Raw genomic sequence first — 24,991 nt, 5'->3', positions numbered from 1 at the left:
GAGGATCAAGAGTTTGTTCAAGGCTTACCTTAGCTACTGAGCACATTTCAGGCCAGTCTGGTATACATGAGATTTTTTTTTTTAAATAGACAAGATACTACCTTTTTGGAAATTTTTGAATTCAATATTCAAAGTACATTTCTTTTGTTCCTTTAATATAATCTACAGAATTGACCCAATTGATAAAATTATGTGAGCCACATTAAGAATTTCAAAGCCAGACATGGTGATGCACACCAGTATTTGGGAAGCTGGGAAGGAGAGTACCATGAGTTCAAGGCTAGCCTGAGATGCATTGAAGAGGACAAGGCCAGCCAGAGCTTCATAGCGAGATCCTATTTCAACATTCAATATTTTTTAAAAAAAAACGTTTATAGAATAGGAAGAAAATAAACTAAAAACAAGACTATAACTCACATAAGCAACTGTACTCAGACATAGTCTAGAAATCTCCTGCATGATCTAGCTTTTATGAGGGATTGTGATCAGAACTAATGTTCTAGGTAAGAAAAGTCTACATGCATGCCTTTACAGGAGACAGTACAGTGACAAGATTGAAGTCTACCCATTCCCTATCTTTAATGAGTAGCCTACATGGGCAATAGTCAGAAGGACAGATTCTTTCAGCATGTACTAGTTCCAAGTGGAAAACACAAGTAGATAGATATGGCAGTGTCAGGGTCAAAAAAGTTTGCTAGAAAGATGTAATGTATGTATATATTTATACACTCATATATGCAGATTGCACCTTCCTTCACACAGAAACTCCTGAGAAATGCATCATTAGTTTGTAGTATGGTTGTGTGAACATCACAGTACATACTTTCAAAAATTAAGATGGTTACAGCATCACCAAGTGATACAGTCATATGTGAACACAACCCAACATCATTTGCAATATAGCATATGCCACAGCTGGTAGGCTGAAGCAAAAGGATTACTGTGAGTTTGAGGCCAGCCTTGGGATTTTCAGGTAAGCCTGGGCTAACCAGTGAGCCTTTGTCTCAAAACAAACAAACCAACAAATGAAACAAAACAAAAGCAAACTTCAGTGTTCAGTATGTCCATCACTTTATAGATGTATCATATCTTTGTATTAAGAATATTAAAAATCCTCTCCTGATTATTTTAAAATATTCAATGCAATCATTTAGCTATAGTAACACAACACTACAGTTTTTATGCTAGTTACTTTTCCTGTTGCTGAGATAAAATATCCTGATAAAACCAGCTTAAGAAAATAAAAGTTTATTCTGGCTCTCAATTTAGGGGTACAGTCTGTCAGGGGCAGGACAGATATGAGGCAGGGAGGGAAGGCTTGGCAGTGGGAGCCTGTGGCAGCTGGTCACAGTGCAGCCACAGACATGGAGCAGAGAGTGATGAATTCTAGTGCCGAAGAAACACTCTCCTTTTTATTCAGTCTGAGACCCTGACCCCAATAATAGTGCAACTCATAATTAATATGAGCATTCCCAGATTTATAAACAATCCAGATAATCCCCACAAGTGTTCCTGGAGGCTTGTATCTTAGGTAATTCTAGACCCTGTTCAGTTGAAGGTATTAGTCATCATACTTTCTTAGCCTAATGATGCTCATTTCTGCCACCGTTAGAAGTAAGCAGCATGCTGCATACCACAGCAGAAGCAAAGTTGTCTACCATAGACAAGCAATTATGTATTGTGCCTGGTGTTGAGTCCATTCATTACTATGTGGGTTATGGCCTATGAGTGGGTAAGCAACTGTCAGCTTAGTAACCAAAACTGTCTATTTTATGGGGCCCGATCCTGTTTGAGGTTTTCCAGGTCTCTATGGTGAGATTTGGGAGGAGGGGAAAACTTGGGGTACAAAGTTCCAAGTCAATTTCAACATTTCTAGATAAAGTTCTGGATTTAATTATTCCTCAAAGATAACAAAGTGAAAGATCTTTGCTTCAAAAAAACTGAACAGAAAATAGTCCAGAAAGTCAGTTCTTCAGAGCTTTATTGTGGAGAAGCACTCAGAAAAGACAGCAGAAAGTACTCAGGAGATTTGGAATATCAGTTATGGCTGAAAACAGAAACATCTCTTCTAAGATTTACTAACTAACAGGTTATCAATGTTCACATGGTTCAGGCACTAGCTATAATTCTTTCAAAGCAAAAAGTTCAAACTACAGCAGTGATTGTCCAGAATATTTCAGAAAATGCATTTAAGAGAGTAGAATGAAATCACTGGTATTAATTTGACCTTAACTTTACCTCAAAATGTCTGTAAGCATATATTTAAACTCTTAAAAAGCATCACGATGACCAAGATGACGAGGGAACCAGATGGCCAGCCTGTCTGCTTCAGTGGCCCTGCAACATGCGCCTGTCTTACTCCTCTATGACAGTTCTCTCATGGCAATCCTGTGACAGTAGAGTTGTAGCCTTGACAGCGTAGGGCGAATGACAAAGGGCCCATGAATCCTGATCCTTGGAAGTTATGGGTCTGTGGATTGAAAATCAGGAAATGTCTGACCTTCAGTCATTGTAACAAATATTTAAGATAATGGATCTGTAAAGAGAAAGCTTTATCTGACTCATGAGTTCGGTAGTTTCAGTCCATCATCAACTGGTCTTATTGCTTAGGCCTGTAGTGAGGCAGTACATCATGGCAGGAGTATATTGTAGAGCAAGACTGCCCAAATCATAGAGCATGAACAAGAGAGGAAGCTTGCCCTGGGAGAACATTCCTTTTCCCCCACCAATGACTGGAAGACCTTCTAATACATCCCAATTATTAAATGTTCTACCTACTCACAATAGTGTCCTGGGAAGGAAGTCATCCTGTAACACAATAGGTCTACTAATCCAAACCATAATTGGCCCTAATATAGCAGATAAGATCCTCAAAGGACAACACTCGGAGATAGACCAGAGGTAGAGACAGAAAATAAAAAAATGCATACTAAGAGTCTCAGAGAAAGAAACGAAATCTTTAGAAACAAGTTCCTGGACATCACAGAGCCCTCTGAAGGTGACTTTCTGCTTAGTAAACCCCAGCCTGATTTGTATACTTGCAGCTACTCTCTGACCTGCAGGTGACACACACCATCCAAAGCCCACATGCATTTGGGTGTCTAGAAGCCTACAGTGGTGTGTGACTCGATATCTACTCAGAGTAGTCAAAGTCCCTGATGGTATTTATATAGGAAGGGCAGTGTGAATGCCTCAGTGGTGTCTAGAAACTCCAGGTTCCCAAAGAAGCAATCGAAATGAATCTTGGATCAGAATGTTTATGTGAGCAAAAGATCAATTCAGAAAAGCATTTGCATACTTCATCCAACTTCTGACCCAAATGTCAGGAAAACAATGTTTTATTAGAAAGTCCTACAAGATGCCATATTCTTTTCAACCTTGCAAGCATGTGTGCAGTTGTCAGAGAAGTGCTCATTACCAAAAGCTTCAAAGGCTAGAATTCCCTTGGGGGCCACATGATGCAGGCTGAGCTAAAATTGTTCACTAGCCACTCCTAAGACATTGTCTCCTCCTTCTCTCATGCCCTGGGTTTGCTAGTTCATCTTCCACCAGTCTCCTGCAAAAGGCTCAGTCAGATAATTTTTTTCACGAGAGAGAAGAGATACAGGACAAGATGGTCTCTTACATGGCTCAGTCTGTAGTTTAAATTCTGGCCGTGGACACTATTGGTAGAGTGACAACAGCTATGCTTTCCATGGCTTAATTGAACACACACACACACACACACACACACACACACACACACCCTACATAAGGAGAGGGGAGGGGGAGACATGACTGCATATAGCTTTTGTGACCTGGTTGGAATTAGCAACTGTAAATACAGGACACTCACTTGCACTTGAATTTGAGGAACAGCAGCTATTTACTACTATAAGTGTTGCCCAAATGCTATCTGAAGCAACCGCAAGGAGCTGTTCACATAAGTAGCTACACTTCATTGTGTGGGAACCACAGTGGGGATAATGTCTCTCATTTGTTGGGAGTGATGATGAACTTGGAAAGGGAAGAGAATTTTAATGTGAATGTGGACCAGGGGTTAATATTACCAAGAGTGGCCATGTGCCTCCATTCTGTAGTCTTATCACCTCGGTGATTTAAATTGGCTGGGCCTCAGTTTTTTCTGTTGTGAAATGGGGATAATATGGTATGACCAGCCAGCTTTTTCTGAGCACTTACCAAGACGTAGGTGATCTTCTGAAGGTTGTACTTGTTTTGAATAGTTTTGCCTCCACAATAGTTCTATGGGGTAAAACAATTATTGGCTTTATCCTCATTTTATTTGCAAGAATCTTGGCTACTGAGAAGTGATTAGCTTGCTCCAGGATGGAGCTGTTCAGTGATGGGGCACGGGACAATTCCAGTTCAGGAAATAAGGACAATTCTAAAGTCAGGAATGAAGGTAGGAACTGCAGCAAGCCTGCAGAGCCCAGTTGGGGCTGTCCCATGACAGTATCAACAGTATTGAAAGAACAGCCTACCTCACTTCTATAAAGAAGGGAAAAATGACCCCCAAAAAACTTGGGGTTCCTTCCTGGCTACACAAATGTCTAAAATCTCAAGGGGAATCTTTAAAGTTTTTATATCCCAGCATATACCCTTCCCATCTAGAAGTAAGGAAAACCCAAGACTCAAGGTCTCTGCTGAAAAGATCAACCAAGATGACCCTATGTGATCTTGGAGACTTGAGCCTGGAACCAATAATGGGCAGGTGGCAGCAGCAGACTTCACAGACCTTCCCTTCAGTGTCTTTTATTAACATTTTGCTTAGTTATTTGTTTATTCATTCACTCAAAACAATTGTAAAGCTTCTTGTTTGCTGCATGTGTTTGGTGTTGTAATTGGTCCTCAGGATGACTAGTGAACAGATAGTAAGTGGGACACTGAATAGAGTTCAATGTGAAATAATTTGTTTAGCAACAGACAGCAGTAAGATGGCTGAGTTCAGAGCAACCAGCCTGGTTGAGGCAGTGCCAGGGAAGATACAAAGTCAAAAAGATCCCAATGGGAGATGATGGGGGGTGTTGCAGGAGGAAGTCAGCGTCTGACGTTCATTGAACTCTTAGTATATATCAGAGTCTAAGAGCCATGCATTTGACCAGGCTGTGGTGGCACACGCCTTAAATCCCAGCACTCGGGAGGCAGAGGCAGGCAGATCTCTGTGAGTTAGAGGCCAGCCTGGGCTACAGAGTGACTTCCAGGAAAAGGCGCAAAACTACACACAGAAACCTTGTCTCGAAAAACAAAAACAAACAAACAAACAAAACAGAGGGATACATTTGAAAACAAGGTGTTGCTTTAATAATTGTGGAGACACAGAAAGCCAGTACTGAGTACCTTGTTCAGAATGAAGAGTTTGTTATGCTGCAGAGGTCAAGTTTGAACACTAGCCTCTCATTTTTGACTCTTTGTTTTTTTAACCCCGTGTTGTACTCAAATGAAGAGTTTCATGGCCTGAAAATGTGAAGAGCATCACAATCCAGGACTATTGTGATGTACCTGAACATGTGAATGGCGAGGCTTGAGGTGAGTTAAGGTATAGGGTACAAAAATGGAGAGGGATGCTTAGAGATCTCCTCTGAGATCAGGGTGCATTTAGATTGTAACTTTCAAACTGAGAGATCAAGACCCTGGGGGCTTAAGGCAATGACTAAAACGCCCTACTGTTTTAGGAAGGTGACTCTGCACAGGAAGACAGGTGAATTGATGAAGGATGAAACTAGACTCAGAGACATTAAAAAGGAGATTTTCCCAATGCTCTGCCTTGATAGGATTCCGAGAATCTACTGAGGATGGAGGGATCTTTCAGAAGGTGGATTTTATTTAGAAGGTATATTAAAATGGGTGGAAATAGATGTGAGTTTGTTGGCATTTTATCCAAGAACTCTCCCTCTAGCTGTCACCATAATTAACTATAAGGCGAGGCAATCCAATCTTTGAAAATGAATGCTACAGGATTTTTGTCCCAGTGAACGATAAACCCTATAATCCTCCCTAAATGTAACTACAAATCTTTGCTTTTCAATAAATATTTAATAATGGGGCACTGCTGAGGAATGCTGTATTTCTGAAATCGTAATTGCTCTGAGGAGGCATCTGCAGGCTTAGGTGTTGGCACACCTAATTACCTCTAAGAAGCATTTGTCAACGGAGGTGAGAGCTGATGCGGTGTGTGTTCTGATGTTTCGGCATGGAACAGATGACTGCTTTATTTTTTCTCACTCCATCTTTTCATATCTCACGCTATTTTCATATCTGATTTATCCTTTCTCTACAAATTGTGCAATGCAATCCAACCCTCTATTTAATTAGTATTGTGTAGAATTTTCCATGTTTTAAAGAAATGTTTCTACTCCATAAGCATAGCTCATTTCAAAAGCCATAAGTAACTGCTGATGCCTTCTCTCCAGCCTGTGTGTGTGTGTGTGTGTGTGTGTGTCCATGTGTGTGCATATGTTTGTGGAGTGCACATGTGTATAGAAGACAGAGTTCCACATCCAGACTCCTCATTAATTCCGCTTCAACTTACTTTTAAATTTTTATTTTTTTGAGAGAGCTTCTTCCATGGAACTGTGACCAAAAGGATCCTCTCTACTGTCTCCCCAGTGCTGAGGTTCCAGGCTTGTGGTGCTGACCCCAGGTTTTCCTGCAGGTAATAGATCTGAAATCTGAAAGGCCCTGATGCTTGGTCAGCAAGTGCTTTATTAATCAAGGATCTCCCCAGCTTCTCTATAGATACATCCATATAATGTATATGTATATATGTGTATATATATATATATATATATATATATATATATATATATATATATAGTGTGTGTGTGTGTGTGTGTTAGAAAGACAGAGAGATAGAGACAGAGAGAGACAGACAGAGTGAAAAAATGCCAGAGACTGTACTGATTTTAACCCAAAGCCAAAGAGAACTCACTAGCACCCATCAAATACATAATAAGTTAAGGAAACCTACACATTTAACAAATTCAACACACAACACTCTCAGGACCAGACAGCCCATGCAAGTCTTGTTAAATGTTTTGCATTTTACTCTAAGGGGTAATGAGAGAAATGGTCACTAAACTACAATCACTGCTTCTTGCTGTTTCTCTTGGATTTACTCCGTGAGACAGTGTGAAAGGTCTGGACTTGTCACTACAGCTGTGGGAGAGTACAAGCATACAGAAAGCCAAGAGACCCAAGCCTTGTCCACCAGTGGTGTGAGTGACATTGAAATATTGTTATTTTATTTGAAAACAAGTATCATTGCTATGACTCTCTCTTATCTCGTCTAGATGGGAATTAACATAAAATTTTTTCTAATACATGTAACAACTAATATGTTCATAGAAGCAATCAATTTTTTTTTTCAGAGAAACTATCATGATTCAAAGTTAATCTGTTCCAAGGAAAGGAAGTAGAATTGGCTACTGACATGCAATCATTCATTTCTTATTTTACCAACAGTAATTAAATTGCCTGGAACCGTTGTCATTTAACAGCCTATTAATTGACTAATGTGCATTACTTGCATTCAGAGGATAGGTAAAATCCAGGGATTAAGCAAGAAGAAAAAGAGATTTCCAAACTGTCTGTCATCCTGAAAGAGGCACATTCACCTCTTACTGCAAGGTAATTTATGTCTGCTTGGCAGCATGCATTTTAAAAGAGGTCAACCTGCTGATCCGATTTTGAAGGAGCAACATGGGGCCGGCAGCTTCCCAAAGAGCGATGGAAGAAATCCTGCGCCTTTCTCTAGAGCAAGTGTGGATACCACCCCTCCCATCCCCAAGATGCCTTCATCTGCCCTGCATCCTTTCTTATGAAAGGTCTCACCTGTCACTTGTACTTCCTTAAGTAATTTCTATTTACATTCCTACTTTGAATCATTCCTGAATTTTTGTTTACTTGCCAGCTCTGAGTTCACTGTTCATGCTCCATCTTTTATAGTCTGCTTTGAGAATTTTAAGAATAAAGAACCCATCCACATATTTTGAGAGTCCAGACAAATTTTTCCTCAAAGTCTTACGTTTTCTTGAGTTCTTTGCATCTTTGAATATTCAGCAGATTGCACAGGCCAGTAACATGAGAGGTGTCAAACAGTGCTTGAGGAGCTGGATTGGGAGAGGAAACAGCTTACTGTAATAACCAACAAGATTGACATTTGCTAACATTATTAAAAGCTGCAGGTCTAGATTCTCATAATATTAAATTGCCAACAACCCAAAGGCAAGGAACCCTTTTCTTCTACACTCGTAAACTTTTCTTCAAAGGATTGAATGCCCACACTGTTTGCTGGTGGATTACCTTAAGCATAATGAGAATTCCGCTCTCTCTCCTTCTTCTTTGGCTGTACTTCACAGATAGCCCAGTCTGACCTTTAGCTCCATATCCTCCTGTTGCAGACTCCCAAATGCTGGCATTACAGGTGCGTGCCACTTTTACCATGTCTGATGGCATGGCTTTTTTGTGATGTCACAAATTTTCTTTTTCTGCTTGAACTTTTAGTAGACAACCAGCTCATTTAGGGCCACATCACTCTTGCCAGGATATTTGCTCTCCCCAAGCTCATCACAGCACAAAGGAGCACACCTACCCTGGTGTCAGGGGCCAATTCTCTTTCTGCCCCATGCCTCAGTTTATACTCTGAAATGGAGATGATATACCTTCCCTACACTGTCAGGTTACAACAGAAGGGAAGCAAAGTATAAATATGTCCAGGAGGCACGATGCTTTTGGCTTTCTTTTAACATGGGTTCCTTGGCAGCTGTCTTTGTTTCCTTTCCTATTTCTGTGTTAAAACATCCTGACATAAACAGCTTAAGTGGGTAGGGCTTCTCAGGGATCACAATTCTCAATTACATCTTCATAGCAAGGGCATCAGCTCCAGGGAGTGGGTCTTATCATATCTGTAACAGGAGCAGAGAGAAATCATAAGTGCATGCTCATGCTCAGCTTTCTTCCTTTACTTCAACAGTCTGTCATTATGATATGTTGTCCCATATAAACCCATGCTATCAGAGACCACCTTCTACAGTCTTGTCCAGAGTCCCGTCACAGATGACTCTAGACTTTATCAGGTTAATAATTAGCATCAATCATCACAGCAGACTGTTAGCCTGTCTTATTTTGCTTTAATCCTTTGTAAATGGTATTAAGTGGTTTCATTCATTTTTCTAGAAATGACCCACAGAAATTTTCATGATCGCCTGTTTCCACCCATTTTTTGATAAACTTGTATAAGTAATAGACAAGATATAAAATTAAATTGGACACTGCCCTGGGGCTAGAGAGATGGATCATTGGTTAAGAGCTCTGGCAGTTTTTGAAGAAGTCCCAAGTTTGGTTCTCAGTACCCACATAGTGGCTCACAATCATTATAACTCAAGTTCCGATGGGTACAATGCCCTCTTCTGGTCTCTGAGTACACTAGGTATGTACTTGGTACACAGATATAACATATGGGCAAAACATTCATATACATAAATAAATTTTTAAAGTGATTAATTGTATATTCCAAAACATTAAATTAAGGATTTGTTTATCGTTAGCTAATTATCCATCCTCTGTATAAGTGGATGAATTGGGAAGAAATAGGGTATGAATGAACATAAAACAAGATTACAAATGTGTCTGTACCTTGTAAACTGGTGTGAGAATGTCAATAAATCTGGGGCTTAGTTTATTCATCCATGAAATGGAAAGATGGGAATGGAAGAAAGGCTTCTCTATGTGTCACATAAAGCATATAGAATCAGTGATCTTGATGGAAGGGCGATACCATTAAATTCTTACATTTGTCTGAAACCAAGACCAGTTCACACTAAAACTTTGTAAGATGATAAAATGCATTTTGCCTTTTTTTCTTGGTTCTTTGCAATACATTTTCAGCATTTCTTACTCTCACAAATCAAACTACTCCTAGTATTTGTTTTTCTCAATTCTGTGTCTGTAAATCTTATCAGTTAATGTTTTTAAGACCATATTTGTGGGATAGGTAGATCTTGTAGTATCCATCAGCTAGCACTCATAGAAGAGGGATATTAATGGACAAATAGTCCACTCTGCATTCTTTTAAATCACATTGTCCTGAAACCCTAATCAGATGCCTTCATATGTGTAAATTAGCTATGACAGTTTTACTTTCATCTCTACTACAGTGATATATTTCCTTTTAAGGGTATTTTCCAAGTACAAATTCTTAGCCAACATTACCTGTGTATATTCTCTTCTTTAAGAGAACATGTTCAGTACCTTCTATGTATGCATGGAGAACCGTGTAAAGGTACATCCTGCACATCATCTACTCAATAGCCAGAATGTGTGAGGATGTGTCTCAATGTCACTTCAAAAATACCATTAAAGCTTCAAGTCAGTATGTCTTTTCCCTCAGGGGCATATGATTCTAAGCTTCACTTACAATGATTCAGTGAAAGCCTCATTTCATAGTGAGGAGATGGTTGTCATCTGGCAAAGACAGGGAGTTTGGGAAGGACTATGTCACCTTTTCTAGTGTGCTTGGTATAAAGTCTTTTGCCAACAGCCAAGTTGTATTCATCAGAGGCAAGTGTTTCAAGTGTGGCTGGTACTATGCAAGGTGATTAAAAGTAATATATGCACTCATCTGAATGCCATCTGGATGGCATTCTTGAACCTAAATTTGGTTAATTTTAATGACAAATTGCCAATCTGAGTATTTCTTAGAAGAATCTTTTATGTATGCTAAGTTGATGGCTCAACTAATGCCTCTATAGAAATCTGTAGACAGAGCAGCCAGTGTGGCTGGCTAGCAACTCACAGTATTGCTTTCCCTAAATTCCCCACATTCATTATTTCATTTCAGTAAAACAGTAATTTAAACAATGACTAAATGTGTAAGAAAAAATAAATTGAAGGCTATGGAACAATTTATTAAAAAACGGTAGGACATTTTCTGCAGTACTTTAATGGATCACTTAGGACCATATTGATTCAGCATCGAAGCTCTCAGAAACAAGCCTCTTATCAATATCTAAGATCCTGATGTTGTAATTGAACTAGAAAATGTGAGATTTCCAGCATTCCTGCTGAGACTTCTCCCAATAAATGGATGTTTTCCACTGGGGCTAAAACCGTTGCTACTTGTGTTTTTAATTTTCCCTCCTGTTTCCTTTTCATATTATTTAGTTTTCTTTTTCCTCTCCTTTACTAGAAAAAAAACAGATATATTAGACACCATTTACTCCTCTAAGACAACTTACACTTTAGGGGGCCATTTGAATGATAAACTTTGTTATAACTTATAGCCAGAAAATCACCAGTGTGTATTATGAAAGAACTGGAAATGCATTAATGTTTAACCCTGCGAGGTAGCTGGGTGAAACTCCTAACAGACATGAGAATTATTTCTCCCATTGTTTTACTTGTGATTCTGGAAAAAAGAAGAGGAGAAGGAGGAGGAGGAGGAGGAGGAGGAGGAGGAGGAGGAGGAAGTTTAAGGAATGCTTCTGCTTGCAGCCTCACTGAGGAGCCAGGGCACACACCTGGGAACTCAGGAGTTACATGTTAGTGCATCAGCACCTTGGCATCCTGGAAGTACAAAGAACAATGTGAGGTTAGGGTTCTGACTCTACTGTGAGCACCTCGAAAGAAAGGGATTAGACATGACCAGTTCATAGATCTTTCTACAGCTGTTCATGGAACACTTTCATTGTGTGTTTTTGAAAGCTTAGGAAAGACATTGAAGGGTTGCTTAAAGCAGATGTGGATGCTTGTGAGGTTTGGATAGTGTCTGACCTGTAGCTAGAGTTTTCTCTCCAGGTCCCACCAAGCCCCAGCAGTCCAATAGCCCACTTATAAAATAAACACACAGACGCTTATATTATTTAAACTGTTTGGCCTAATGGCTCAGGCTTCTTGTTAACTGTTCTTATATCTTAAATCAATCCATTTCTATTAATCTATACTTTGCCACATGGCTCATGGCTTACCAGTACCTTACATCTTTCTTGTCATGGCGGCGGCTGGCAGTGTCTCTCTGACTCAGCCTTCCACTTCCCAGAATTCTTTACCTCCTTGTCCTGCCTATACTTTCTCTTGCCTGGCTACTGGCCAATCAGTATTTTATTTATTAACCAATCAGAGCAACACATTTGACATATAGAAACATTCCACAGCACTGACCTTACCTCATGTTGTATTTTGTTTCCTGTGTGAAGTAGTTGAGAGAGGATGGGACCTGTGAAAGTAGTTGGATCTCAAAGTTCCATGCTGGATTAGGTCTCAAGTGAACAGGATCTAAGCTAGCTGTTGGGAAATGAATTAGTGTAAGGGGGGGTCTTATGAAGCTGGGCCCCTATTTCCCAAAGGTTTCTCCTTCCCCCACAAACAGTGCAGCCAGCTGGGAACAAAGAATTGAAGCACAGGATCTTATGAAGGATGTTTCACATTCAATCCATAGTGCTACCTTGGAGACAAATTAAGATCTCCTTTATGAGGGAATCTTGTTGAAGGTACCACTAGACATGTGGATGGTACCCTTGAGATTTGCTATCAGAGTGGCTTACTAATTCATATTGCAAGCTGCTACGTATGTTAACGGTTTGATTTATTTCTAAACTCCTTAAGCTGTTTGTTAGCAACCTTGGGTCAATGGGTGTAAACAGCAGCATAAAACCAAACTGAGTCTGAAAAATGAACTCTGTGGGAAATCATCCAGTAGGTCTCAAAAACTACCAAAGTTCCTGAAATGTACAGAAGCCAAAAAAGGCTTGAAGTAGAAAAAGACATTTTTACATTTTTCCGAAGAAACAAGCCAAACAAGATGCCTTGATGACTATTTTTTTTTCTGACTCAAGTTCTGTATATTCTGGTCACCAACACTAAAGCCATATCAGCTCCTGGACCATGACATGACACCAGTGTTCTTGGATTCCAATCCTTTAACTTAGGTTATAGGTTCAAGTTTCAGTTTCTTGTCTTCGAAACACAGGATGAACAGGAATCACAATGGGTCTATAAAATCCCAATTCTCCCCAACCCATGACATGTTTCCTTCAGAGTGACCCCACCTCTTAGAAAAAAGCACATGACCTGGAGACTAAGTGTTCAAACACAGGAGCCTTTGGGGGCACCTTTCACCTATATTCTTGGCTGCCTATACCTTAACTTTTAGGAGTATCTGCTGCCCTTTCTCATTTACAAATTGGCCATCAGAATGATTACATTTTGATAGTTAACCACCAAACCACTGATGTGGAGGTAATTCTTTGCAAATGCACTATACATGTGTTCACCAGTGTTGACAGATCCTGGATTTTCTCAATGTGTTACCGCCATTTAACTATATTAATTGTACAAGTGGGTTTGTTTGTTTATGTGTTTGTTTGACTTTCCTGGACATCACAGAGAGATGTGGAGTTCTAAAACTCTTCACTTCTGTCATGCAGCTTTCCTCTTCTGACAGTGTTTTAGTCTGCTCTCTAAGAGGCCAGGGAAGGGTAGACCTTACACATGGACCCCTCCTCTCTGGGTCAAATAGAAGATACACACAGACTCATTTTTAGAAACCACAAATTGAAGGTCTATAACTCAACATATGGTTCCAACTTGACCTTTCCATCACTCTTCTGAGATACAGGATGGTTGTGGAGACACACTTGTGATGAGAACTGAGGATGATTTATTTATTGACAGACCCATCAAGATTGTAGGGCAAGGAAGAAGCTTTGGTAGCAAAATTCCTATAGTAGGAATGAATAGGTACCACAAAAATTCAATTTCTACCAAGGCCTAAGTGAGTGGTTTGGTTTTTTTTTTCTTATCTGAATTAAGTTTGTTCTGAAATAGAAATACTTTCTTTTACTTCTCTTTCATTTCCAGCCTTGTCTAGGGACCCTATTTAGGATTAAAATAAATGGACCATTTCAGCATAAATGTACCAGTGCAGGAAAGAGTGTGGAAAGTGCTTACTGCACAAAACACATCCTTTTCTGATTCATTACACTCCCGTTCCACTGTATGTGGGAGACACCTTTCACTAACTCACTACAGGGTTGCTGAGCACATGTATTTTGAAGTTAGGCAGTGTCCTCCTCCAAAACACACAGGACCAGCCATGACATCCAGCAGACTTATCACAACCAATTAACAAAAGAAGCCTGAAGAAACTTGTGCTGTCCATACTCACAACTTGATTTTCTAGAAAGTTCTTATGACTGATTGCTCTTCCTATTCAAAATGCTCTGAGAAAGAGAAACTAGTTTATACAGAAAAATTTGGTCATTAATAGCAATTAGGCTTCTAAAATGAGCAAAGTTTTCTAAATGTCATCTGGACACTAAAGCATGAGATGGTGATGTCTTCTGCTGTCTATCACTGGCATCTTCAAGTCTGTACAGCTGTAAAACAGTCATGGAAAAATTAACAAGTTATTTTCCTGAGGAATTTTAGAGGTACAACTAAAAGGTTTTCAGGTAAGCTTTGTGGGTATATCACTTCCTCTTCTTTTTTGCTGTGATCTAACACCTGACAGCAAGCAACTTGAGAAAGGACGCCTTCAAGATGGATCCCAGTTTGAGAGGATGTAGCCCATTGTGCATTGTGAAGGAGAGGGGACAGAAACAGGTATGTGAGGTGGCTGGTTAGAGTGTGCCCGACCAAGTTTGGCATCCTTCCAAAATAGTGCCACCGCCTGAGGACCAATTATTCAAACACATGAGCCTGGACTTGGTGGGGAGGGGATTCTCAGTCAAACAGCAATGGGGCAGTGTACAAATGTAAAAACAAGGAGTCAAAGTGATGCTGACAAAATGTGATTAATGCTTTGCAGGGTGCAAATCCATATTATCCCATTCCTATTCAGTGATAATTCCTGGAAGTTATAAATATTGTAACCAATTAGCAATTAATTACTCAGGGAAGGTAAAGGCAGGAATCTTGGGACAGGCTGATATATATTTGAATGTGTGTATACAGATGGACATGAACATGTGTGCATGTGGGATGGGATGGATATTTATGCCCTCGACAAGTCCATAGGTGACATGTATGATAATATGGTCACGAACCACTGCAGTTTTGCAGTGATGATACAGTGGGCAGTGCACTTTTTTAAAATTGGCATTGATGTCTACTTTGAGATACTGGACAGAATGTGGTCTTCCTGTATTTTTACTTGTATTTAATCAATACACAAACAATTGTGAGTACATGAATGGAGCAGGCAGCGATCAGATCAGAGATCAGGGAAATCAGCATTTCCAGCGCATTGAACATTGATTATTTCTTTTGTGTAGATAGCTTGGAAAATTCTTTCTTGTCGACACTTTGAAACACATAAAAAATGATCACGTACTATATTTACACATCTGTGTTGTAGGACATTCATTTATGGTACATGGTTACAACATCCTTATAAAACGAATATACCATACAAACTATGATGCATAATAGATAGTTAATACTTATTAAATGAATACATAGGTCAGTGAAAGAACAAGTAGATAAATGAATCCAGTTATAATGTTTTCCACAGCTATATATGTATTTTCCACTGTGTATAATGTATATACAGAAACTTAAGAGTGTCCATGTATAAACTGACAGCATTACCTCCAAGGCATGGTTAAGGGGAAAGTTTTATTGTAGGTATGATGGAGGGAATTGCCAGAGGCATCTGCAAAAGTCAATAAGAGAGAGAAAAAGTAGTAGACTGAATAAGCATCGCCGTCAGACTGGACATGACCATGAGAGGTGGTGCAGGGGAGAACAAGAGATAAAGACAGAGAGTGAAGGAGAAGGGAAGAGGACCAAGAGAGCTCACAGCCGAAATAGCAGGGTTATATGGAGAAAAGAGAAGGGGGGGCAGTCCAGGAGCTGGAGACACTTTAGAGTAGGGTAGGGCCAGAATGCCAACACGGGCTTTGAAATGTGTCAATGGGTACTTGTGATAACTGAGGGAGTCTGGAGGCCAGCAGGCACTTTGGTATGCTTATAGGTACCAGAGATCTCCACTTATCCCTTCTCCCAGTGGTAAGGGAAATGGCTTCTTTGGTCAAAGTGGGCCAGCTTACAAGTTCCTGAGAAATTCTGGATTTGTCTAACAGCTAGAATATGGAGAAACAGGGTTTTCTTTGGACATGCAGTCTGCACATCTGGGTGAGTTCATGCAAAAAGTCATAAAATTCCACACAAATCTTAAGTCTCGGAGTGATCTTGATCAAGTTTCCATGTTCAAGAATGAAAAATGAGTTGGGTATGGAAGTATGTGCCTATTATCTGGACATAGGAGGTGGAGGCAGGAATACACACACACACACACACACACACACATACACACACACACAACATGCACATGCATACAGAGACATACACACAAGTGAAGATTCAACAGGTTACAAAGTTGCATTTACATATTATACACACACATGTATGACTAAAGAAAAAAATCACAAATTTGAGAGGGAGTAGAGAGTGGTGGCATGGGAGGGGTGATTGGAGGAAGAAGGGAAGTGATGAAAATCAGTGCATATATACAAAGTTTTAAAAGATAAAAGATAATTTTAAATAAATATTTGAAAAAGAATGGGAATGGATTTCCTTTGAGAGAGTAAAAGAAGGGAGACCGAATTGGCATTAGGGTAGTGAATGAGAAGTTATTATCTTACAGTTGTCTGGGATGATTTATAAGCATCTCATTACAAAAGCCATGAAGGAATTCATAGGGATCCTCGTCTCAATCTCACAGGCTCTGTAATGCAGGCATTTCAACTTCTAAATTAGGGGTTGGAAATGTAGAAACTAGGTCAGCACTGACATTTTAACTCCTGTGCCACATCGAGTTGCTTGACAAACAGGAACACTTTAGAATCAGCAAGTCTCCTCTGAAGCATACTTTTAAGTGTTGCTTAAGCTGAATACAATTTGGTGCAAAGCAGCTCTACTTGGAGAAAAGGGAAAGAGAAACAGGCAGGAACAGATGAGAACAGAAAACATCATGTGGACATGGAGTATATTTTGTATTTTCATGATGTCTATTTTGTGTCCATGTGTGAATATGTGAAGGGAAGATGGAATTGAGTCAATTTGCTTAAGAATCAAATCTCTGGAAAGCTAGCGCTGACGTAATTTATGCTTCCTAAAATACACTGTGTCTGATGTGTTGGGCTTTGTGAGATCCACTCAGTCAGCACATCCATATTTGTGTTCTATCATCTGTTTGTTCTCTTGGAACAACTGACTTACTGGTAGTCAGTTAATCCCACAATACTTTGTGCTATTATATCTCTATTTTTGCTCCATTATTGAAATAAACACACGAAGCCTGTTTCTAATAGAAGTAGAAGGGTTTTTTTTGTTGTTGTTGCTGTTTTGTATGCTAACTCCTGAGATAACATCCTCCTGAAGGGTAGAGTTAATTTGACAGTAGGGATTTTGATAAAGACCTGGTGTTATGAACCTTCCCAAAGGACAGACCTGCTTGAGGATCTTTGTGGGTGCTAACTTAAGTATATGCATATTGATGTGCAAATACTTAAAAGTCTAGTTTGACATGGAATTTTTCTTCCCGTAAGATTTTTACGAAATCATTTTTATTTGTTTGTTTATTTTTAATTTTTGAGTGTGTATATATAGTGTCTGCACCATTGGTATATGTGTGGGCCCATGTGTGTATATGTTGGTTCACATGTGTGGGTCAAGTCTTTTCCTCAATTGTGGTCTTGTTTACTGGGGTAGTCTCTCATCCAGCCCAGAGTTCACACTGGCCTTGCTGGTCACCTTACTCTGGGCAACTGCTGTCTGTCTCCAAAGTGTAGAATTTACAGAGGATCTACCACGCCTTCCTGGTGTTCTACGATGGTGATCCAAACTCTGCATCCAATCTCTGGCCCTCATGTTTGTGCAGCTGTAATGTACCTAGAGCCATCTCTCCAGTCCCTTCTCTCTGCTTTATGTGTGATGATTAAAAAGTCACAGCTACTTGGCCACTGATGAGAAGCAACTATGAGTCACTAGGTTGCTTAAAAATATCCTGAGTTGGGGGCAACAGCTGTAACACCTGAGAAAAATGGCTTCCCTGAGGATGGCTCCCACATACAGAGTGCTTTTCTTTCCTTTTTCAGGCCTCTTTTGACATTGTCAGTCATAGTCATCCCTCTCTTATCATTGATACTTGCATTTTATGAAGAAATGATCATTTGTTCAACACTGGAACCAGCAGCTCATCTCATGACCTCATGGTGGACACTGTGCTTATGACAATCTGTAAATGGAAAAATCCACACTGGCCTTGGCTGTGTCATAATTCCCTCATTCAATAAATTAGCCATGTTGTGATGATCAGATGCTGTGATACAGGCTAACCTGCCCCCACTCCCTGAATATGTGCTGGAAACGTGGAATGGGAATCCCTCAGTTCCCCTTGCAAACACACACTTTATTAGATTGGGAAACATGACTGTCTATTTATATCTGCCTATAAGAAGATCAATACACTCTTTCTCCAGTGTGTGTGTGTGTGTGTGTGTGTGTGTGTGTGTGTGTGGTATGTGTGCATACATGCATGTGCACCCACACACAGTTAACCCTTATAGCCCTGAGTTTTTTTTTAGGTTCTGTGCCCATGATTTAACCAACCTCACATTGAAATATTCAGGATGACACCAACACCGTATCTGTTAGGAGTAGGCAGAGACTTTCTTCTTGTCATTATTTTCAGGCAATACAGTGGAACAGTTGCTTACAGAATATTATAAGTAACCGAGATGATATAAAATAGACAGAGGCTCTGAGGAATCTATATACATGATAAGATGCTTTACAGAAAGAACTTGAGCACCTCAAGACTTTATTTTGCTTTGGTAGGGGGGACTCTGGAGCCAGAGGATGATGACATGGCAGATGAATATGTGTATAATACACACACACACACACACACACACACACACACACACACACACACACTGCACACACACACCGTTATCTTGTGTTTGCTGCACCTGCCCATATCTTACTATTCCAGCTGGATTATAAACTCTCACAGGGATTTTTATATTTCTCTTATGTCCCTCTAAATATGAATCACAATTCTGGCCACAGGGCACAGGCTCCATAAACCCCCATCTAATGATGAACCGTGGAACCATTTATGATGATACTTGTTTCCATGCCATCAAAGCTTTCCCAGAAAGCCACTCTGGTGTCTAGGGTCGCTTCAAGCCTACTGTAGCTGTTATGGTGACAGTGGTATGTGTGAAGTGAAAGATCATAATCCCACAGAACCAGTAGGATGAGGACATCCTGGACTCCAATTGGTTTAACGTGACCAGCTGGTTCCCCATTTCCATCTGATGTGTGGCAAAGCTAATAATATTCCCTGTCAATATGCTTGGAGGCAAAGTAGATTTAGAGAAAACATTCCCTATGGTGCTCCATCTGCTGCCCTCTGTGTAGAAAGCAACATATTCACTGCTGAAGAATATGAATGGGTGACCTGTGTTTTAGCCTACATAGAAGCTTTGAACACCAAGTACCCTTCAGGCCTCTTGAAATCCCTCTTGGCCATGTGCTCAACTCAGAGGATAGGGGGTTAAAAGCTTTGCTTCTTCTCCTCAACTGTTTAGAAGCACACAGTGCGAGCCAACCATGGTTTAATTTATTTTGCTTTGTTAGATTGGGGGTGTTAATTAATTTTCTTTGTCGCCTCACTTTCCTCTTGGTAACATCATTCTTTTTAATAGCAATAGAACCTTGCAAATGTCAAGATGCTTGCCCCAATCACGACAGACTGCAACATAAAAACACATTAGAGTTTCTGAGCACCACAAATAGCTACTTTAGGAAAAAAAGTAATAGCTATAATTATATTTGTCCCTGCCATTGTGCTGCCCCTCCTTCCCCTCCCCACCCCTCACCCCCCACTGCCCCCCCTCTCCAGTACATAATGAATTTTTACTGCACAAACATACCAGTATCTTTTGTCCCACACTTAGAGACTGTTTTCTAAGCATCAGCTCTTTGTGTCTGGATGGCTAGCTCTCTGATGTGCCTTCCACTCTGGCTTCCCACGCTGCATGTGTTTTATTGACCTGCTTCTTGAAACAGTTTGTGTGGTCTCCATAATTTTCAAATTATATTTTCTTTAATTAGGTTAAAGCCTGCTTGCATCCCCAAGCCACACCTAAGTACATGCGATCAACATCAGATCGGGGCTAACACGACCTTCCTTTTCCACCTAAGGGAGTTGAGTGAGTCCTCGTGTGCCAGGCAGATTCAGCCTCCAGTTCATCATCTGGAAGGAAAGAGTAGAGTATGTTCCCTCTTACTGTCATCTCTAAGGATTTCAAGCCACTCCCAGATTTCTGTACCCCGGTCTGGTTTTGTGTTCTGGGCCACTTCAAAGGTTAAAATAAAAATCATCTCGGTAAAGGGAGATGTAGGATGTTAACATGGTACTTTAGAGACACAGCAACAGTGAACTTCCTATTGAGCATGGATGCATCAATATAGTACCTGCTCCCAAAGAAATCTCACTTTCCATTTTTAGCCTGAAGTTAGTTAAGTGAGTATGCAAAGAGAAAAAAGATTCCCCCCCCCTTTTCTCCCCTATCTCCTGTCTGTTTTTCTGTTTCTGTCTGTCTTTCTCTCTATATCTACCCCCACTCCCCACCCCCTGCCATTGTGTGTGAGTGTAGATGTTCTGTGGGTATGCAAGTGTATGTGTTCAGTTGTCTGTATTCTGGTATAAAGGTCTTGGTCTGAAGTGAACACTTCTGAATTTGCAGACAGATATACAGTATCGTCAGGGTTTGGCACTGTGAAAGGCCACCAGTGAAGGTACAGCCTCAACTGCAGTGGAGACCCCCAAATAATGGAGATTCTAAGACCCTGGGATGGTCACCTGACAAGACAAGACCTTGAGGCTTGTGCTGGCTAGTTTTTTTGTTGTTGTTTTGTTTTGTCAATTTGACACAGATCAGTCACGTTGAAAGAGGGAACCTTAGTTGAGGCCCTCCATCAGACTAGCCTGTAGGCCTTCTCTCGATTAATGACTGCAGTGGGAGGACCCACTCACTGTAGGTGGCGCTGCTGCAAGGCAAATGGTCTTGGATAGTATTTTTAAAAAGAGTCAAACCAGGGAGATAAGCCAGTAAACAGTGTTTCTCCCGGCTCTGCTTCAGCTTCTGCCTTTACTTCCCTGCTTGAGCTTCTGTCCCGACATCCATTCAGTGACAAACTGTGACATGGAAGTGGAAATCAAACAAATTCTGTCTTCCTCAAGCTTGTTTTGGTCAGTCTCTTATCACAGCAGCAGACAGTAACTAATACAAGTCTATAGAGTTACTTAAATAGTGGGAGTCTGAGACACAGAAGGAGCCAGGGTGGAACACGTGCCCAGACACACTGAGGGAGATACAGGATGGTATCTTGTGTAGAGGCTCACTTGGAGTCACACAGACTTGAAGCACATTTGGATGAGAGATGAGTGACCTTGAACGAAGTTATTCTTCCTCTATGATGTTCAGCTTCTTTATTTTCCAACTGATACACTTTACTTGACTCTTGTGGGATCAGAAATAACGAACTTTAAAGTAAATTAATGGAGTTATTGTAGTTGTGAGGTATCCACTAAAGAAGACTGCTCTGATGTGGATTAGATGCCTGCTAATGTCTGGGATCCTGTTACAATCAGAACTTAGGTAAGTGCTCACTCATTCATTCTGTGTGTGTGTTTATGAACATGTTAAGTAAGTTGTCTGTCACTGTAACAAAACACCTGAGGTTATTAACTTATGAAAAGTAGTTTACTTAATCCACGTTTAGTAAGATCCACTGCTTTGGGCCACTGGTGAGTGTGCTGAATGGCAATGGTGTATGTGTGGAGTGGAGGTGGAGGGTTGGGGGATGTAGGGGTTAGCAGAGAAAACTGTACACCTCGTGATAAGGAAACAAAGGAGAAAGAGGAAGGTCTTAGATCTCAAAATCTCTGTAGATGACCCAAAGCCATCCATGAAAATATGAAAAATCTCTCACTAAACACCTTTCACCTGAAGATTCTACCATCTGCCAATACTATTTACTCTGGACCCCAATCATTTAACCAGAGTCAAACCATAGCAGTTCTTGTCTATGTGACTCTGAGAGCCAATTAACCTGGGAGCCACTCACTGTTCATATGGATAACCATCAAGTTCTAATGCCTTAATAAGCATCTCTGTGATGATATTGTGTTCCCCAAAATATTGTGCACCCTAATAAACTTATCTGAGGTTGGAGACAGAACAGCCACTAGATACAAAGGTTAGAAAATGGTGGCACACACACCTTTAATCCTAGCATTCCAGAGGTAGAAATCCCTGTGAGTTCAAGGCCACATTGGAAATAGCCAGGCATGGTGACACACGCCTTTAATCCCAAGAAGTGAGCCTTTAATCCCAGAGAGTGATGGCAGATAGCAGAAAGGTATATAAGGCGTGAAGACCAGGAACTAGAAGCATTTGGATGGTTAAGCTTTTAAGTTTTGAGCAGCACAGTTCAGCTGAGAGCCATTCGGATATGAGGACACAGAGGCTTCCAGTCTGAGGAAACAAGATCAGCTGAGAAGTTGGCCAGGTAAGGTTAGCTGTGGCTTCTTCTGTCTCTCTGATCTTCCAGTGTTCACCCCAATACCTGGCTCAGGTTTGATTTTTTTAGTAAGAACTTTTAAGACTCCTGCTACACATCTCCAAGGGACTTCATGCATGTGGTGTATATAGCCCACTGATGTTGGGCAGAAATGGTTAGGAAGCGGACATAGCTGGAGGAAGAAATGGCACATGGCAAAGCTTATCTGTCATAGAGCTCAAGGCACTTGGAGCAGTGAAATCAAAAGTCTACAGATATCGAGGATATATTGAGTTCCATGGTCGCTAGACTCAGTCATAAACATCATTGATCTGATGGAACCTTGAATTTCAGGTTGAGAGATTTTTATCCTGCTCTTTAGGTAGTGAGAATCAGGAAACCATTCCAAGATTTCAGAAAATGGAACGGCATAGGCAACTCAACAGTTTGAGCAGAATGTTCCAGAATGCATATGAAGTCCATAGCCTATGGGGAGATGCTAAATATATGAAAATACAGAGTGGCTCACCATGATAACGTGTAGAGAGACAGGGAGGATCACCTTGAAAGTCAAGGCTGTTTGGGAGAATCACCAACCAGCAAGCAGCTGGGCGCCTAGCTAGGACAACAGAAGGTAGCCTTTGCAGTCAACCAATGGTATCAAATCTGTAATCTGCCTCTTTATCACTCCCAACAAGTGGGAAGGTTATTTGCCCTGTTCTCTCTCTTTGTCATACAGAGGAGAAGGTATGCAGGGTACAGTCTTGAGGGAACCAGAGTAGGGTGTACCTGGTCCTCAGCACAGTGGTCACAATGTACAAGCAGCAACCAGTCCCAGCTGTCATCTCTTAGGGCTCTGTCATGTCCACTTACCTGTGTCTTCTCATCCATCAGAGGACTGGTTATTCTTTCCCTTCTTATATTTTGAAAGTGAAATGGAATCAGAGAAAGGTCAGGTAATTTACAAAGCTCCCCCCTCCCAAACTAGCAGGTATCGAGGTCCAGATTTAATCCTAGGTTTGTGCTTCCCAGGATCTGTTACTCCACCTGTTTCTAAGAAGCTATCAAAGCATAATTGAAGGCTGTCATTAAAAACAGAGAAATAATAGATCAGGTTATAACCTGATGTGTTAAAGCGGTGGCAATACATAATTTCTGGGTGTAGTGTTCTCACAAACATCTAACTTTCCCACCCTCCCAACCAGGACAAGCTCTCAGAAGGGCTGTTTGCATCATCCAGAGGCCTACTGGGCCTCTTCAGTGACAGCCTTAGGACAAAGTCTTTATGCCAAGTTCTGCAAGTGGTAGATACTATTGTCCACATTGAAATCGGGGCACTTATTCTAAAGTCTTCCCCTTGACCTTGGTCTGCTCTAGCAGCTCAATCTATGTTCTAATCACTTTCCTGGAATATGAATGGCTGGGTCATTTTTCCAACAATTGGCATGTATTTTTTTTTATTAGCAAATGTTCCTTGTACAGAAAATCAGGTTTCACCATGACATCTCATACATGCACAGAATTCACTTTGATTACACTTACATTCTCTATTATCCTTTCTAATCCTCCTCTTTCCCTCCCCTTTCTGCTTCCACATGCCCAGGAGTCGAGTCCCCATTTTAGTTATGATACTTCCTGCCCCAGCTTCCACAAGTGGAAGAAAACACTTGAGACTTCTCTTCACTGGGATGATTTATTTCACTTTATGTGATGATCTGCACATGTAGAAAAGAAACCAGGAGGATAATCCCATTCAAACATGTTTTAAAAAATGACCAAGGCACAAGCTTAATAAGGAGTTGAACTATCTTTATATTGGAGACTAGAGAGCATGGAAAGGAGCTATTTTAGAAAACACATTAGTATTGAAAGAGCTCTCATGTTCAGGAAGCAGCAGAATATATTTACAGTGGCCGTGGCATCAAACATGGTATACAAATTCAGTGCAAATTTGTATACCATGTATACAAATCCCCATAAGATCCCAATAACACTTTTTACAGAAAGAGAAAGGGCACTAAAATTGATGTGGAAATACAAAAGACCTTATATAGCCGATGTAATCCTGAGTGGGGTAGATGACCAGTGCCTAAAGTGTCACAGTACTGACTTCCATGGGTACTCAGAGTCATGTGACCTTCACTGCAGCTATTTTGTGCAGCACCAGTGTCTCTGAATTTGAGGACATGACAACCGTTTGTGGATTGATCAAGGAGGAGGGCTTTTGAACCACAACCTGCTTCCTCACTGTATGCCTCAGTTTTGTCATCCGTAGAATGGGGCATATAAGGAATGCAATTGCTCTGGGTGAGGTTTAACCAGCACAATTTCTCTTAGCCTTTAGGCACTTTTTTTCAGGAGATCAGTCACTTACTATTTCTCTGATTGTCTTTGGGCAGCTTTCAAAACCCAGTAC

This window comes from Peromyscus leucopus, chromosome 5, assembly GCF_004664715.2.
Source record: "Peromyscus leucopus breed LL Stock chromosome 5, UCI_PerLeu_2.1, whole genome shotgun sequence".
NCBI classification, from domain to species: Eukaryota; Metazoa; Chordata; class Mammalia; order Rodentia; family Cricetidae; genus Peromyscus; species Peromyscus leucopus.
The sequence above is the reverse complement of the archived record's forward strand: the minus strand, read 5'-3'. Positions refer to the sequence as shown.